Consider the following 18,214-nt stretch of genomic DNA (forward strand, 5'->3'; position numbering starts at 1 on the left):
CATGAAATGAAATGAGATAATATAATAATATTAAAAAGGCAGCATGGCATAGGATAATGAGTTGGCCCCAGAACCAGAGCATCCTGGATTCAAGTCCTTTCTTTGACACACACTGCCTTTGTAACCCTGGACGAGTCACATAACTCCTCTGGGTTCAAATCAACGTTCTAAGAATGCAAATTGTAGAAAATGTATTAAAATGCATGGGTAGGGGCAGCTAGGTGGTTCAGTGGATAGAGTTCCAGGTTTGGAGTTGGGAGGACCTGGGTTCAAATCTGATATCAGATACTTTCTAGCTGTGTGAACTTAGGCAAGTAATTTAACCCCAATTGCTTAGTCATTGCCCCTCTTCTGTCTTAAAACTGATACTAAGAAGGGGAAGGAAGAAGGAAGGAAAGAGAGACAGACAGACAGACAGACACAGATAGACAGAGAGAGAGAGAAAGGGAGGGAGAGGAAGAGAGAGTGTGAAGGTGAGAGGGAGAGACAGGGAGGAAGGAAGGAAGGAAGGAAGGAAGGAACGAACGAACGAACGAACGAATGAAGGAATGAAGGAACGAAGGAATGAAGGAACGAAGGAAGGAGGGAACGAAGGAAGGACTTCCTCAGTGGAAGCTCCCAACAACTATGAAATCACACATCTATTCCCTATCCCTATGACATGAAAGAATTTTAGAATAGAATAGAATGGAATTTTCTAAACATTACAAATGTCTGGCTCTGCCATTTCTGACCTGTGTGATCTTGGGCAAGTCATTTCAAATACTAAATAGACTAAATACTGGCTTTAGATTCAGGGGACCTGGGTTCAAATTCTTCTTGGTTACTTCCTGCATGTCCTTGAGGAAGTCATTTAGCTTCCCTGGGGCCTCAGTTTTCTCATCTGTACCATGGGTTGGACTAAAAGAGAGGTTCTTAACTTTTTCCTGTGTGTCATAGACCTCTTTGGAATTCTGGTAAAATCTATGGACTCCTAAGAATTTTCAGAATTGTTTTTAGTTGTTTTTAAGTCACATCCAATTCTTCATGAACCCTTTTGGTGTTTTCTTGGCAAAGATACTGTAATGATTTGCCATTTTCTTCTCCAGCTCATTTTACAAATGAGAAACAAAGGCTAACAGGGTTAAGTGACCACCCAGGGTCGCACAATAAGTGTCTGAGGCCAGATTTGAACTCAAGTAGAGGAGTCTTCTTCACTCCATACCCAGTATTCTACCATATAGTTGGTCCTCTTCTCAGAATAATATTTCTTGACTGTAGGAAATAAAATAAAGTATAAAGAACATAAAGGAAAACAAAGGTAAATTAAAATGAAGGTGCAACTTTTTCCCATATAAGTTCATAGGCACTCTGAAATCTATCTACAAACCCTCAGAATTTTTTAAAACCAAGATTCATATGTCTTGGACTTATGTCCATAAGTTTGGGGAGTAGCTGAACAAGTCATGGTACAATACTGTAATGGGATACTATTGTGCCATAAGAAATGATAAGCAAGATGATCTCCAAAAACTTGGAAAGATTTTTATGAAGTGATGCAAAATGAGGTGAGCAGAACCAAAAGAACATTGTAAACAGTAACAGCAATAAAATGCAGTGATTTAACTATTATCAGCAATGCAAGGACCCAAGAAAAATCCAAGGAACTCATGATGAAAAAGGTTAGCCTTGCCATAGAAGGAACTGATGGAGTCTAAATGCAGATTGAAGTAGGGCATTCTTCATTTTATTTCCCTCATGGACTTTTCTCTAATATAAGTGATATGTTTTCTTTTACAACATGAAGAAATTTGTTATTTATTTATATTAGTGTATATAAATATAAATAACATTATAAATACATAGAGAAATATGTATTACATGATAGTAGATTATAACCTATATCCTATTACCTGCCATCTTGGGGAGACGGGAGAAAAGAGAAGGAGGGAAAGAACATAGATTGAAAAATGTCTGAAAGCTATTATTAAAAATTTTATCTACATGTAATTGGGAAAAGTATAATTTAAAAAAACAAAAAGAAGTAGTGTCACACCTACCTGAGAAATACTAGCTAACCTCAAGGTAAGATTGGAATAAAATAAGCCTTCAAAAAAGGATTTAAAAAAAGATGTTCTGGATTTGATGTCCCCTTCTAACTCTAAATCTATGATCCATGAACACTTTGACTTTGAGTTTCCTCATCTGTAAAATGAGGGGTTTTGATTTGATGATCTTGAATGTTTCTGCCCCATCAAAATGATACATTTTTAGCAGGTGATCGTAACCTTAAAAATCAGATTTCTAGATTCCAAAAAGGCTAATGAAATATGTTAACTCTTATACAGTCAGCAATGCTCCAGCCCTCTTTTGTGAAAGGTTATTAGAGCAAGATGTAATCCAGCCATTATTTAGGCCCTACCTACTAAGTAATGGCTAAGACAAATTGCCCAATGAATAATTCTCAGAAACAAGTACCACAATTCATGCTTCAGCACGTTGATTATCAAGGATTTGGCTATTAGGTGAATTCTAGACAAGAATTGCCTCAGATTATGTAAGATTCCAGAATTTGCATCAAAAATTCCTCTTTGACTCTGAATCATGAGTCATCCCTCTTAGAATCTCCCCAGTGAATTAATTACCCAAGGTTTGGGAACATGGCATATCCAGAGGTGTTAGTGCTAGTTGGTCAATCGACAAGCATTCATTTAGCACTCACTATTGTCTCAAACATTGTGCTGGGGGCTGGAAATAAAAAGGAAGATAAAAACATGATCCTTCAAGATGCTTATTTTCTAATGGAGGATTTAGGCTCCATAGTTATAATATCACTATGTACATACAGGATATATACAGTACTTATGGAAGGTAGCCCCAGAGGAAAGCCACTCGGAGACGGGAGAATAATAGGAAAAGAAGGAAATTGGGAAATGCCTCCGGAAGAAGGTAGGATTTGAGGTGAGTCTTGAATGAAGGAAGTTAGGGAACCCAAGAGATGGCGAAAAGGAGGAAGGGAATTCCAGGCATGGGGGACATGCTATGGTGGAGTAACTTCCTACTGTCTATAAGTATTCTGAGAATGGTTTTAGAAAGTTCTGCATCTTATCAGAATTGGCATTTAGGTCATCAGGTNGAGAATGGTTTTAGAAAGTTCTGCATCTTATCAGAATTGGCATTTAGGTCATCAGGTTTCTAGTCAAGGGCCTGTCCATTCATCATGAGTCTGGAAAAACATGACTAGGCTAAAGATATATTGAACTTTCCTTTTCTTGGTTGTGTTTACTTAATATTGTTCACATTTATCCATTTTAATTAAACAGGAGTTCCACAAAAGTCTTGTGAGAACAGATAACCATCCTCACTCTAATGATATATTTTGCAGTGGGAAATAGTCAATGAATAGAAATTAAACTGAATTGAATAATGCCCAAAAGCTTTTCTGGAACATTATGAAATAAGAATAAAGAAATATTAATAAACATAAATAATGTCATACTGGTCAAAATAAAGATCATACTTCTCCCTCTAAGTCTGATTTACATAAAACCTGATTGTTGCCAATAATCCATGTTATTTTTAGTACCTATATGTACACATACTATATAAATACATATACATATATATATACATACATAAATATATAAATACATACCCATCTTGAGCAAATCACTAACTATCCCTAACTGGTAAAAGGAAGGAAATGGACATATTGGCTTCTGAGGTCCCTTCTAGCTCCAGGTCTCTTATCCTACATAATGTTCCCTTCAGAGAATTCTTATTTTAGAGGTAGAGTGTATATTCATAGCCAATCTATGTTCAGATCAACATGGTACGTATACATGTAAATTAATATATACTATTTTCATAGACTTTCTGCTAAAACCAAACTCATTAAACCCATTAAGTATAGATCTGATCTGTGACTTAATGACAAAATAACAATTGAAAGACAGAAATCGCAAACTATACCAGTATCTTTGCCAAGAAAATCCAATGGACGATTGAGTCCATGGGATCACAAAGAGTTAGACCCAACTGAATGACTGAACAATGACAGAGGTTATGGAGAGTGACTAGAATTTACTGAACCATAGGGTAATATAGTTAGAACTGTACTTTGGAAAAGTCATTTTGATAGTTAAAGGATAGATTGGAGAAGACAGAAACTTGTAAGGAGACCAATTGGTAAACTTATTGCAGTAGTCCAAGTGAGAGGTGGTGAGACCCTGAACTACAGTGTTGGCTCTATGAACCAGGAAAAAAAAGACACATAGGAAAGATGTTCTAAAAAGGAAAATGACAAGCTTTGGCAATTGATTAGATATTTGGAGCAAGTGAGGAATCAAGAATATCTCCAAGAGTATTGTAAACCTGTGTAACTGGAAAGATAGAAGTACTCTTTAAAAAAAAATACAAGATCCATGATGGACAAGTTACCACACCAATTGTTTAGCCCTTACCACTTTTCAGCCTTGTAAATGATTAATAAAGTAGTTCAGAAAAGAGGATGGTTGAAGAGAAATTTTAGTTTGAGAAACTTACCGAATATCCAGTTCAAAATATCCAAGAGGGAGATGGCGGTATGGAAGTGGAGTTCAGGAGAGAGACTATAATTAGAAAGATGCAAAGAGATGATAATTCATCCATATAAGCTAATGAGATCAACATGTAAAAAAGCATAAAGAGAAAAGAGAAGAAGGTCCCAAACAGAGCCTTGAGAAATAAGAGGTTTTATATAAATAATGAATACCTTAAAACAAATAAATAAATAAATACATTCCTTGTAGAAGGTATTGTATAAATAATGATCCAACTAGTGAAGGAGACTGAGAAGAAAAAGTCAGATAGATAGGAGAAAAGGCATGAGAGCAATGTCATGAAAACTCAGAGTATATCCAGAAGGAGAGGATGATCAGCAATATAACAATATAAAATACTGAAGTGAAGTAGAGATTGATGAGGATTGAGAAAAGGTCATCAGATTTGGCCAATAAGATATCATGATGGTTAAAATGTCAACATCCTTTGATACGTTTCTCTGCTAAATATGTATTTATCAATGGTCATGGTCCATTATGCACTAAAACATTTATAGTAGTACTTTTCATGGAAGCAAAGCACCAGAAACAAAGTAAATACCCATCAACTGGGGAAAAGCTAAATGTCCATGAATATATATATATATATATGAATATAATGGAATATCACTATACTATATGATACACTGAATCTGACAAATATGGAAAATCTTAGAAAGACCTTAATGAGAAGAGAAGAGAAGGGGTATACAGGAACCTTTATGAATGGCAAAGAGAATCATTTTGGGAGGAGTAAAAGAATTGCCATGATTCAATGATAAATCAGTTGAGATTAGTTTAAATTTTTAGTAGAATCAGATAGCACAGTTATATAACTTCCTCCAAATCTACCTGAGTAAAAGCAAAGAACCTGAATGGTGGGAGTAATCTAGTATTGAGTTTGGATAAAGGATAAGCCATACGGGATAAATAAAAAAGGGATTCAAGAGGAAAGGGGAATGTGAAGTCAAAAATGATCTAAAAAGGTATCAAGATTGAGAATAATTGAAATAAAGAATACTAGTCTGGGAAAGTTCTGAAGATCTCAATGAGGATGAAAAATAGATTTGGAATTGGAGGGAATAAGTCATAGAGAGAAAGGAATGATAGGACACTATTATCAGATAAAGGAATTTCAGAGTTCTTGATCATGGAAGTGGAACAGTTTTGGGTGACAGCAAGAACAAGAGTGTGACAATCCCTTTGTGTAGCTGAGGTAGAATGGACATGTAGGTCATGGTAGTTAAGTGGACCATGAAATGCTTCTGTCATTACAATCATCCCCTAAATGAAAATGTGCAGTTGTTCCAAGGCAGTGAAGCAACATGGCTATAAACGAAACCTTCCTGGGACTCAGACATCATAACTCCTCTAACCTCCATTTCTACAGAGAGGCAAAGTCAATAGACCACATAAATGCAAACAAAAGAAATAGGTCCTAGAACTCAAATCTCTATAACCATCCAGCTTAGCCACAGTTCACCATCACCTTCTAGTCACCAAAACTCTGCCATAAATATGATATAGCTACAAGTCAGTCAGACAATCACCAAGCATAAGTGCTTCCTATGTACTAGGCACTACCTTAAGCACTGAGGATACAAAGAAAAAGTAATCCGTGATTAATCATGACTCCTATTGCTTGTTCTTTGCATGCAAATCTCTGAAAACTATGGTATTTGTATGTCGGCTTCTCCAAAATATATTTCTCCTTCCCCAGCTATTACATCTCCGGGTAGAACTGTTACTGTGATAGTACAACCCAAAAACGTTGGAAGTAGGAGGGGAGATTCTGTGCATAGACCCATGCCATATATATTGCCTTTTCTCTGGCACCCAATGCTCTTTCTTGTAATGCTAACACAGACGTGGCATATTGAAAGGGCAGCACTGTAATAATAAAAAAAATCTATAATTCATATAGCACTTTAAATTTTTCAAAGAGTTTTACTTGTAATCTCATTTGATCCTCACAACAACCTTGTGGAGTGGATGCTATTATTATCCCATTTTATAGACAAGGAAACTGAAATTCCAAAAGGTTAAGTGACTTTCTCAGGGTCACAGAACTAGTAAGTGTCTGAGGTGGGACTTGAATTTAGGTTTTCCTGACTCCAAGTTCATCTATCCTCTACAGCATTTAATTGCCTTATGGCATAGTGGGACAACTATACCAAATTCAGTTTAGCTGACATCAAAGTTCTCACCCATACAAAAAGACTTATCAGGTAATCAGATCAAGTTCAGCAAGAATAAGTGAAACAAATAAGCAAACAAAAAGAATAAGTGAAACAAGTATGTGCAGACAAGCAATGTCTAGCTTCTGAGAGGTCATAGATTCAAAAATTGGGGTTAATAAACTTTAGGAAGATTTGCATAAATGAAGTGATGTGGAGTGAAGGGAGCAGAACCAAAAGAACAGTCCATACTATAACTTCAATATTACAAAAATAAATGATTGACATATTTGTGCACTCTGATAAACTAAATAATCAACCATGATTCCAGAAGACAGATAAAGAAGATTACAACTCATCCCATGACAGGTAAAGGATGGACTTATATGTAGAATAAGAAATTCTTTTTAGGAAACAACCAACGAAGGGATTTGTTCTGCTTTACTATACTTTTGTGATACAAGTTTTCTATTTTTCCTTCCTTCATTTTTCTTTTTCTTCCCTTTCTTTCTCTTTTAGAGAAAATTAAATGTTATATAATTTAATAAATGATAAAATTAAAACACTGATATTAAAGAAAAGAGAAAATAAATATATCTTCTCTATCTGATAGTGATTTCAGAGGTAGATAGATATTGACTTCTGAGTTTTTATTATAGATAGAGAGATGAGGGGAATGCAAGTTCAGTCTACCCCAATTAATAGAGATGGTACATACCCTTGCCACTCTTCCACCTATGAGCCAATACACAGAAGTTAAGGGTTTAAAAGAAAAAAATAGAGATGATACAGGTGGTAAAGCAACTAAGAGATCCTTGCATATAGACAGAAAATAGAAATTAAGGAAAGCTTTAGATAATTAATAACTGACATTCATAATGCACTGTTCAAGAAAAATGAGGGAATTTTGTGGATTAAATTCCTGAACTTTTCTTCTTCCAAGTTATACCTTGGTGCTCCTGTCATTTAGAGAATTCTGGGCTCCAAGAAGCATGGATCTGACCTAAAAGAATAATGTTAGTAAATCTTATTCCTTGTCACAAACAGAGCATCTATTTTAAAAGATAGATAGAAACTGTACTAGTGTTCCTTTAAGGCTGTTAAATTTAAATCTGGTCTCAAATACTTTCTAGCTATGTGACCCTGGGCAAATCATTTAACCCTAATTGCCTAGCCTTCTTCTGCCTTGGAACCAATATTGACTTAGTATTGATTCTAAGACAGGAACTAAAGGTTTAAAAAAAAAGGCTGCACTATATTCATGAGATTATAGATTTACAGATAGAAGGACCCTTAAAGGCCTTTTCATCCAATCTCTTCATTGTATAGTTGAAGCAACTGAAAAACAAAAAACTTAAATGACTTGCCCAGAGTCACACAGTTAGGAAGTGTTTGAAGCAAGACTTGAATCTGGGATGCTAACTCCAAAGTTCTATTCACTATATAAGGCTACCTCTCATTAAGTTTAAGTGATTAAAACACCATGTAAAGTAAAGGGTAATGAATATGTTTTGATCTATACCCCCCCAAAAAATAAATAGAAACAATATTGCTTTGTTATCCATTTCACCACTATTTACAAATTAATGGCCTCAGACAAAAGAATCTGTGATCTCATCCATTGGGTTATAGCCAACATCAGTGAGAATGGTACAACCTATGACTTATTAAGTAGGTCCTGTGGTGTTGGCTGAGGTTCGGAGATGTTAAGAAACTTGCCCAGGTCCACACATATAGTGTCAGAGGTAGAATCTGAATTTGGAGCTTTTTTAATCCAACCCCAGCATTGTATGCATTGCATGACACTGTAATTATGTAATAGCCTTAATTCTGGTCAATTAAATTAAACCAACCCTTAAAATTACAAATCAAAGGCAATATTAGCAAGTTTCTCACCAAACTTATCTGTGATATAGTTTGTTACCCTGTTGTCTTACCACTACTTTTAAAGACTATATTTGGAAATCTTTGAAAGTTTTCATTTCATTGGACTATGCAAATAGCTAGACGTGCTACACATATCTAAAATAACTTATTCTTTAAGGACCATCACAGTCATAAAGAAATATTTCGGTCAAGTTTGGGAGAGGTTTTTCCCTTTGAAAATTCTCACTTTATTGAAGAGATCTCACCTTCAAAGGTTTTTACTCCAAAGGGATTCCCCCTTTGAGGATTTTAAACATTGCATTGGAAATGTATTCTTTGAAGATTTTCATGTTCAAAAACAGTTGCATGTCTTGGGTATCCTCTTTGAAGACTTAAAAAAAAGCAGTATTTAACAGCTTTCCCCTTTGAATGTTACCATGTTGCTAAGTGCTGCCCTTATGAAAACATTTCCTTTCATAGGAATGGCTCCACTTTGATTACTTACATGTTATTGCAAAGTCTTAACACTTTTAAGGGGAATTGGAAATACTGCTAAGCTGGCCCTCAATGTTGACATAATGCTTTTGCTTCAAATTATTTGACTAGAATGTCATCATGCAAATGAAGGATACATTTCCCAAAAAACTCTCTTTTTTAATCCACCCCCAGCATTGTATGCATTGCATGACACTGTAACTCTATGTAATAGAGTAATTTTGGTCAATTAAATTAAGCCAATCCTTAAAATTACAAATCAAAGACAATATTAGCAAGTTTCTCACCAAACTTATCTGCCATATAGTTTGTTACCCTGTTTCCACTCAAAAAGCGTCATGTTACACACACACACACACATAATATTTTACATATATGAGAGAGACAGGGAGAGCTGGACCCTTAGAGACAATATAGTCCAATCTCTAAATTTATAGATGAGAAAATTGAGGTTCATAGAACCAGAGAGGGGGAAAGTTTTGCCAGTAAATAATAAATAGCAAAGCCAGGATTAGAACCTAGATACCAGAACTAGTGTTTATCCAATACTATACTATCTTCTGAGAGTTGGTCATGATATTCTATTAATTGATTCTACCACTCCCAGGACCAATTAATGAAACCACAGAAGAGTCAGGTAACTGAGACAAAAAAGGCATAGTGAAAAGAAAGGATTTCACTTTGTTATTTCTTTACAAATGAGGAAGAAGCTTTTCTGTGGTAGGATTAGAAGAGCATCTTGCCAGCCTTTGTTTGTTTGTCCCCCAAGTATTCTTTTAAAAGCTCTCTAACTAGCCCTAGAAATAATCAAAGCAGGGAAACTCTGCAAAATATGACTCCTGACAGCAAAGAAGAGAACCAGCTAAGGATTTAGAGAGAACTATTCTTGGAAGTCACATATAGACTAGAGAAGAGAAGCAGACCTAGAGAGTCCACTGAGTGACCTGCTAGGTAGAGACACTGTGTCCAGGGTGAAGCAGAATGAGGAACACAGGAACATTTTTTAAGACATTGCTAAAGTAGGAGTTCCCGTGGGTACATATGTCCCCTGATTTAGTCCTTTCAATGATCCTGGGAGGAGGTGGTATTTTTATCCTTATTTTACTGTTGAGGAAACTGAGGCTAATAGAGATAAAAGTGACTTTCTCAGAGTTTTACAGCTAGTAAGTATCTGAAGCCAGATTTATTGTAGATACCCAAACAGGCTATAGAAAGCCCCTCTACCCATTCTAATCTATAACTGCTTGTAATGTACAGTCTTAGAGAGTTAGGAGTACACAGAGAAGTTCAATGTCTTGCCCATTATCACACAGGAGTAAGAGACTAAAGCAGGACTTCATTCTAGATCTTCCTAAAGCCAAGCTTAGACATCTAGCTACAAAGGCTCACTGTTTCTTAGCTATAGGATGCTGCCGTTTTTGTTGGGCAGTGAGCTAGCTGTCCAGAGTGGCTCAATAGACAGAATGCTGGGCCTGGAAGTAGGAAAATATATTTTTGAGTTCAAATTTAACCTCAGGAACTTACTTGATGTGTGACCCTGGACAAGTCACTTAACCCCATTTGCCTCTCTTTCCTCATTTGTAAAATGAGCTGGAGAAGGAAATGGCAAACCACAGTAGTATCTTAGTCAAGAAAACCCCAAATGGGGTGACAAAGGATAGAACACAACTGAAAAATGACTGAACAATAGCTATAGAATATGCCCTTGAATTAATTCCTGATCACAAGACCTAAATTAGATAGTCAAATAAGAGGATTTAGGAAATGTCTTAGGATATTTTTGTTTACTTGGGCTACAACATCTCGCTCCTGTAAGAAGAGGAGTATATTGAAGCCTGGCAGCCCCGTCCTTCAAGCCAGAGCCAAGGCAGAAATGATATCGTATCTGCCCAGATGCCACCAGTTAGGCAGATGAGAGGAGCAGGTGCTATTGTTAAAGGAGATCAGAGACAAGTACCTAGAAGAAGTACTGCTATACTATGAGTGCAAGCAGGGAGGTAAAATCAACAAAAAGAAGATGAAAGTAGTCCCAGAAAAATCCATACAGGCAGACAGAGACCTGAACAGAATTGTAGTTTCTGGGAAACTAATTGAATTGGTCACAAGAATGAGCCCAAGGAAAGCCATAATCATAACCACTAAAGCTGATGGCTTGACCATCTCACCAACAGCTCAGAAGCTGCTCTTTCTACCCTGTAAAATTGAGGAGGGGACGGACTTTAAGAGTACCGTGATCACCATCCCATTTCCTAACTGCTACTGGGAATATTTTCACTTTAATTTTCTAACCGCTATATGAATAGGAATATAGTTATCAAAAGAGTTGGAAAAATATGTTCCTATGTTGCATAGGCAGGGGTGGCTAGGAGAGGGTACTACTCTAGTAGAAAGGGCAGGAAATCATTTTCTCTATTAAAAAAACAACAGAACACAAACTTCTTTTATAGATAATTCACATTTTTAATAACTTTCATATGAAATAAATAATTTATGTATCTAAGATGTCCATGCAAGAATTAATTTTAAATAGATGTGTTTTTATTGTAATATTTTCTAAGATATGACTTCCTCATAGATTTTGCCCCTCTACTCCTACTCCAATCAGAGTTAATATATGCCAGTGAGTCCCTGACTCATTTTCTGGATGCAAATAGTTCTTGCATATACCTGCAGATTTCATAGATGCCCATTCCCAGCAGGAAATATAAGAGGTCAGAGGTTAAACATTCCCAACTTAATATTAAATTCACTTTAGTGCTTCTGATCATTAATACTATTCCCTCAAATTACCTGAGCTGAGTGCTGCACCTCTAATCCATCTTGAACCATGCAGCCTAAATGGATTTCTTGGACTCTTGACCTATTGTTGCTTATTTGATCTTGGATACTAGCTAAATCCTTCAAGCTTTAAGTGAGTACTTGGATCATTGCTCCTGGCCCTGGTTAAATATCCTGTCCTACTGCCTCCATACCCAAGGTGACAACCTAGTATGCTATTTCTGCATTTTGTAGTCATTAACAAATAAATGCCTACTGAAAGTATTTACTTTGAACAATTGTCACTATCACATTAGCCATTCTGAAATGATAATCTCTGTTTTAAAAAAAAAACCTGCTAAGCTCCATTTAAATGTGTTTTTAATTATATTCAGTTATAGCTGATATTTTTCATAACCTCTAGCTATGTCAAAAGCTAGTTTGCATATTTTCTTTTGTATATAAGGTGATACATTTCATGATGGCTAAGGGGCCATTCAATGCAAATATCAAGAAGCAAAAGTTCTGGCTTCAAAGGTCAAAGAGCTGAAGTTGAGGGAAAAAAATTTTTTAAACCTACCATCTAATTAGACCAGTCACATCATTTATCACAAGTAAATATAGAAATATTTTTCTGCTCTCTCTTTTATATTCAAAAATGGAAAGCCAAGGAAATCTGGGAAAGAAAAGAAAGAAAATTTTCAGGTGGGGGAGAGAATGTTATTAAAGCCTAAAAATCTCCTACCCTTTGATATAAAGCAATTAGCTAAATAGGGAAGAGAGGAGTATTTATTAGGTGCCTACTATGTTCTAGGCACTATGCTGAGTGATTATTTCATTTAATCCTCACAACAGGTCTCTTGTTGTAAAATGAGCTATAAAATGAAACAGTTCATAAGCACAGATGTTAAATGACTTGCTCCAAGTCATACAGATAACAGATGTCAGAGGTGAGATTTGAACTTGAGTCTTCAAACTCGAAGCTCCAGTAAGTATTTAAGTCCCTCTTGGTGGAAATGAACAATCATTTTGAAGAGCTCTGATCTCATAGTTTACAAAGTTCATCATCCTATTTGATATTCAGAGCAACATCAGAATGAGATAATAGTTCATTGCAGTAAACCTTACCAACACAGTGAGATAGTTCAAATATTATTATCATTTCATAGGTAAGGAAATGGGATCTCAAAGAAATTAAGTAGCTTATGGTCAAATTAAATAAGATTAAACTTAAATATAATCAACGTAGAATATTTTATTTGGGTCCCAAAAATCAGCATAACCAGTAGAAGGTAGGAAATACTAGACAGCATTTTGTCTAAAAACACTTGAAAACCCAGTGGAATTGCACCTTGGCTATAGGTGGAGGGTGGGAGGAGCAGAGGGAAAGAACATGAATCACGTAACCACAGAAAAATTTTCTTAATTAATCAATAAAATAAATAAATAAAAACACTTGAAGTTTAATTAAACTACTAATTCAATATGAGTCAATAGCATGGTATGACAGTCAAGGGCTAATTAATGCTTTAGGCTGCATGAAGAGAAGCTATCAATGTCTCAAGTTAGGGAAGTGATAGTTCCTATTTATCACATTGGATCCTTTTGAAAACAAGAGTCTATTGTATTCAGTTCTGGGTACCACATCTTTGGAAAGACATTGATAAAATTGGAAAGTATATAAAGAAAGGTAACAAAGATCATGAACAAGCACATAGAGCTTCTCTTTAGATAGTAAATAATACTTGAATTGAAATCCTGCCTCTGACACTTATTAGCTATGTGACTGGGCAAATCACTTATCCTTTTTTCTAATTTAGTTTCCTCATTTGTAAAAAGGGGATAATCATAGACTATCTTAAAGAGGACCAAATATGAGGATCAAATAATCCTTAACTACATGTAAAGTACTTTGGAATAGGAGTTGTGTAATGCTAGGAGTGCTAAAGATGAGAATGAGATGAGGCTGGTAAAGGAAGTTAAAGACAAAAGTTTTTTAAAGCTACATCAAGAGGAAAAAAAGAGGGTCACAGAAGAGACAGGACCCATGCATGTCTTGGATAAGACAATGACCACAGGCAAAAGAGATAAGGCAAAGCTCTTCAGTTCTTATTTTGCATCAATTCTCTGTCCAAGGAGAATGACAAATTCTGAAATGACAAAACCAAAATGGCTAATTGGGAGTTGGTACCCCCAAATTATTAAGAATATGGTAAGAATAACTAGATGCAACTGATGAAATCAAGTCACTTGGAACTAATTAACTAAGTCCTCAGGTACTGAAAGAACTGGCAGTTGTGATTACTGAGCCACGGTTAGTAATACCTAAAAAGTCATGGAAAATAAAAGAGGTACCATGAGATTGAAAAGAAGTAAATGTTGTCCTAGTTTTCAAAAAGGGAAGAGACTAGTCTGCAAACTATAAGCCAATGAGCTTAACTTTGAATCCTGGGAAAATTCTAGAATTAATTATGTTGTTGAAGAACATAATTATAATAGGGAGTTGAATATATAAATGAATATAAAAATAATAGGGAGATGAAGAACACCTAGAAAGGGAAATAGTAATGACAAAGAGATAGCATCAGGAATAGATAGAGCGAGACTAATCTTATTTCCTTTTGAGATAGGGTAACTAAGCTGCCTAGATAAGGGGAAAAGTTAACAAAGCTTTTAATAAAATATTTCTTACTTTTCTTTTTCTTTCTTATTTTCTTAAACCCTTACCTTTTGTCTTAAAACTGATACTGAGTATCTGTTCTAAGGCTGAAGAGCTGTAAGGGGTAGGTAATTGGGGGGGGGGGGGGGGTAAGTGACTTGCCCTGCATCACACAGCTAGGAAGTTTCTAAAGACAGATATGAATCCAAGACTTCCTGTCTCCAGGTCTGACACTATCCACTGAGTATTTTTAACTTTTTTGGTGGAGAAGATAGAGAGATGTGGTCTAGACAATAATATAATCCAACGGATACAGAAATGATGGCTGAATTCAAAGAGTAGTTGTTAACAATTCAATGTCAACATAGCAGGGAGTTTCCAATGGAAAGTCTCCCAGAAATATATGCTTGCTTAGTCCTATGAGGTTTAGCATTTTTATCAATGACTTGGAAAAAGGCAAAGACTTTATGTCCACCAAAGTTGCAAATGGCACTAACTGTGAGAGATAGTTAACACCCTAGATGACAGAATCAGAATCCAAAAAGACCTTGACAAAGCATTAGAAGATTGGCTTCAACTAAGGTCTTCCATTTAGGTTCAATAATCCAGCTTCAAATGTACAAGCTGAGGGAGGCACAGACAGTATTTTATTTGAAAAAGAACTAAGAGTTTGGGTGATCTGTTCATTGACTGGCTCAGCAGTGTGTTGTAGTAGCCAAGAATATTAATACAGTCTTGGGCTGAGAAGAGCATCTTGTAACAAGGAAGTGAAAATTCTTCCAAATTGTGCCCTCATCAGACCAGAGCATTGAGTTCAGTTCTAATATACTTTAAGAACATTGATAGGCTGGAAAATTTTCAGAGAAGGGTAACCAGGGAATGGTGAATAATGAATGAAACAAATAGCACTTGGTAGATGCAAAGCACTAGGGATATAAGTAGAAATTTAAAACAATATGTGTTCTCAATGAGCTTGCATTCTAACGGGGGAAATAACACAAATAGGCCGTCTCAACTTTAAGTTTGAACCTTAAACCCATGTTATATAAGCATTAGTTGAAGAAGCTGGAAATATTTAACATACAGAAGAGAAGACTCAAGGGAGACAAGAAAAATGTCTTTAAGCCTTTGAAAAACTTTTATACAGAAGAGCAATTAGATTTGCTCTCTTTGATCAGGAAGGCAGAACTTGATAGAATTGGCAGAAGTTGCAGAGGCAAACTTAGTCTTGATATCATGAAAAAACTTCCTAACATTGCAGAGGTGGAGCCTACATAGGCCTAGGGAGCCAGGACAGGAAAAAGGGAAATTGAACTTGGATGAGAATACGGTAAAATTCTTGGCTCAGGAAGAGGGACCATCCCACCACCACCACCCCTAGAAACCAGGAAGAAGATTGAGGAAAACCAAGAAACTTCTTGTCTGTGCTTATCCCAATATTGTAAATGCTTTGGGAACCTTGGAAGAGTTAATATTGAAAGAATAAGATGAGGACAGGCTCTGAAACATTAAGAGTGAAGAAATAGTGAGTGTCTCTCTACTGGAAGCCAAGGTGGGAATATGGACTGATTTTAGAGTGGATGAATTAATGTGATCAAAACCACTTCCCTCACTAGTGAAAGCAGTTGATATAAAGGTGACTGGGGTAGTATTTAAATCATTATGATCATAATAGAATAAACACTATATTAAATGAAGCATATATAGTGTAGTTGCAGTGAGCAGAACCAAGAGAACAGTATATACAGTAGCAAAAATATTGTATGATGATCAATTGTGAAGGACTAAACAAAGCAAAGCAAAGATCCAAGATAACTAAAGAGACTCATGATAAAAAAAATGTTATTCACAGCCAAAGAAGGTATTGTTGGAATCTGATTGCAGATCAAAGCATTCCATCTTTCACTTTATTTTCTTCAAGAATTTTTTAGTGTATGTGTAATATGTGTCATGTTATGGCATGAGGAATATGGAAATATATATTTCATGAAAGTGCTGGTATAACCTATATCAGATTATTTATCACCTTGGGAAAGGGGAAGGGGAAAGGTAAAAGGAAGGAGACTGAGAATCTGAATCCCAGAATGTCAGAAAACAATTGTCAAAAGTTGTTTCTACACATAATTGAAGAAAACAAATTTTTTAAAACATATGCAAGCTTTGGCAAATCATTTAACTTGTTTCCTCATCTGTAAAATGATACAGTACAACCAGATGACCTTCCAATATATATAAGATTAATAGTCATTCCTTAATAGGTAAAATTTTAAAATTTAAGTTTTTAATGCTAATATGAAAGTTGTTAAATAATATTGTGGTTGCCAATTTAAAAATATTACAGCTTAAATCAATATGACTTTTAGAGCTTTACTTACAGAGGTGGAAAGAGTGAAAGTGGAAAAATGTAGATAAAGAGACGAATTCTAATAAGCCTACCAGCCCTTCTCCTGAGAAGCCAGACTCAGCCCCAGCAGGGTTTCCCCAAGACTGTCTCCAAGTGGATTTTCCTGGCAATCCTCAGCCAGAAGTCTTGGTGGTGTCTTCAACCCAGGGTTCCACCAATGCAGCCACCTCCAAAGCCAAGGCAGGAATCTCTGGAATCAATCTCTTCAGAAGCCAGGAAAGGAAGGCCAGGTACTTACCCAGCAAGCTGATGCAGGATCCAGGGAAAGAATCTCCTCCATCAGTCCAGCTCACCAACACAGAGTCTCCCAAGACAAACTCCAAAGGAGAAGTTCAAAGAAGAAGTCCCTTGGGCAGGAAGTTCAGGACTTTTTATAGTACTTTTTCCACATCCTTTCCTGTCCCTTCCCCACTTTACAGGAACCAATCTCAGTCTTTCAATTTGCCTAGCTCTGCCCAGGGTGGGTGCCAGTAGCCTTTGGAGATATGAGCTTAATCTAGTAAGTGACTCCTGAATTCTCTTACTTAGTGTTAAGTAGGAGTGCTTTGAGTTCTTGATTTATTTAGCTAAAAATAGGCAACGGGAGAGTTAATCCTATCTTCACAGATAAGTGGTCAAAAGATATGAGCAAACTGTTCTCAAAAGATGAATTGCAAAGAATTCATTTCATACTAACATGAAACAATATTCTAAATCACTAATAAGAAGAGAAATACAAATCAAAATAACATTGAGATTTCACTTCATACACACCCTACAAATTGGTAAAGCCAACAAAAATTGGTAATACTCTATACTAGAGGGATTGTGGAGTGACAGGCACACTGATATATTGTTTATAAAGCTATGAAATGATATGATCATTTTTGGAAACAATTTGGGACTTGTGAATAAAGTAACTAAAATGTCCATGGCTAATACTCAAGGAATCCATTGAAAATAAGATGTTCCCACATACTCCAAAATATTTATATCAATACTTTTTGTGATAGCAACAAATTGGAAACAAAAAAGATTCTCATTGATTGGGCAATGGCTCAAAAATGTGATACATGAACATAATGGGTTATTACTGTGTTGCAAGAACTGATGTAGGTGATGAAGAAGAGCATGGAAAACATGGAAGCATGGAAAGATATGCATGAACTGATTCAGAGTGCAGTAAGCAGAAGCAAGAAATGAGACAACATTGTAAACAACAATGTAAAAGGAAAAAACAACCATACACATATACATACATACACTCCAAAATGAGTGTAATAAAATTATAAAGACCAAGCATGATGAATTAAGATAT

The sequence above is a fragment of the Gracilinanus agilis genome, chromosome 4 (assembly GCF_016433145.1).
Source record: "Gracilinanus agilis isolate LMUSP501 chromosome 4, AgileGrace, whole genome shotgun sequence".
NCBI classification, from domain to species: Eukaryota; Metazoa; Chordata; class Mammalia; order Didelphimorphia; family Didelphidae; genus Gracilinanus; species Gracilinanus agilis.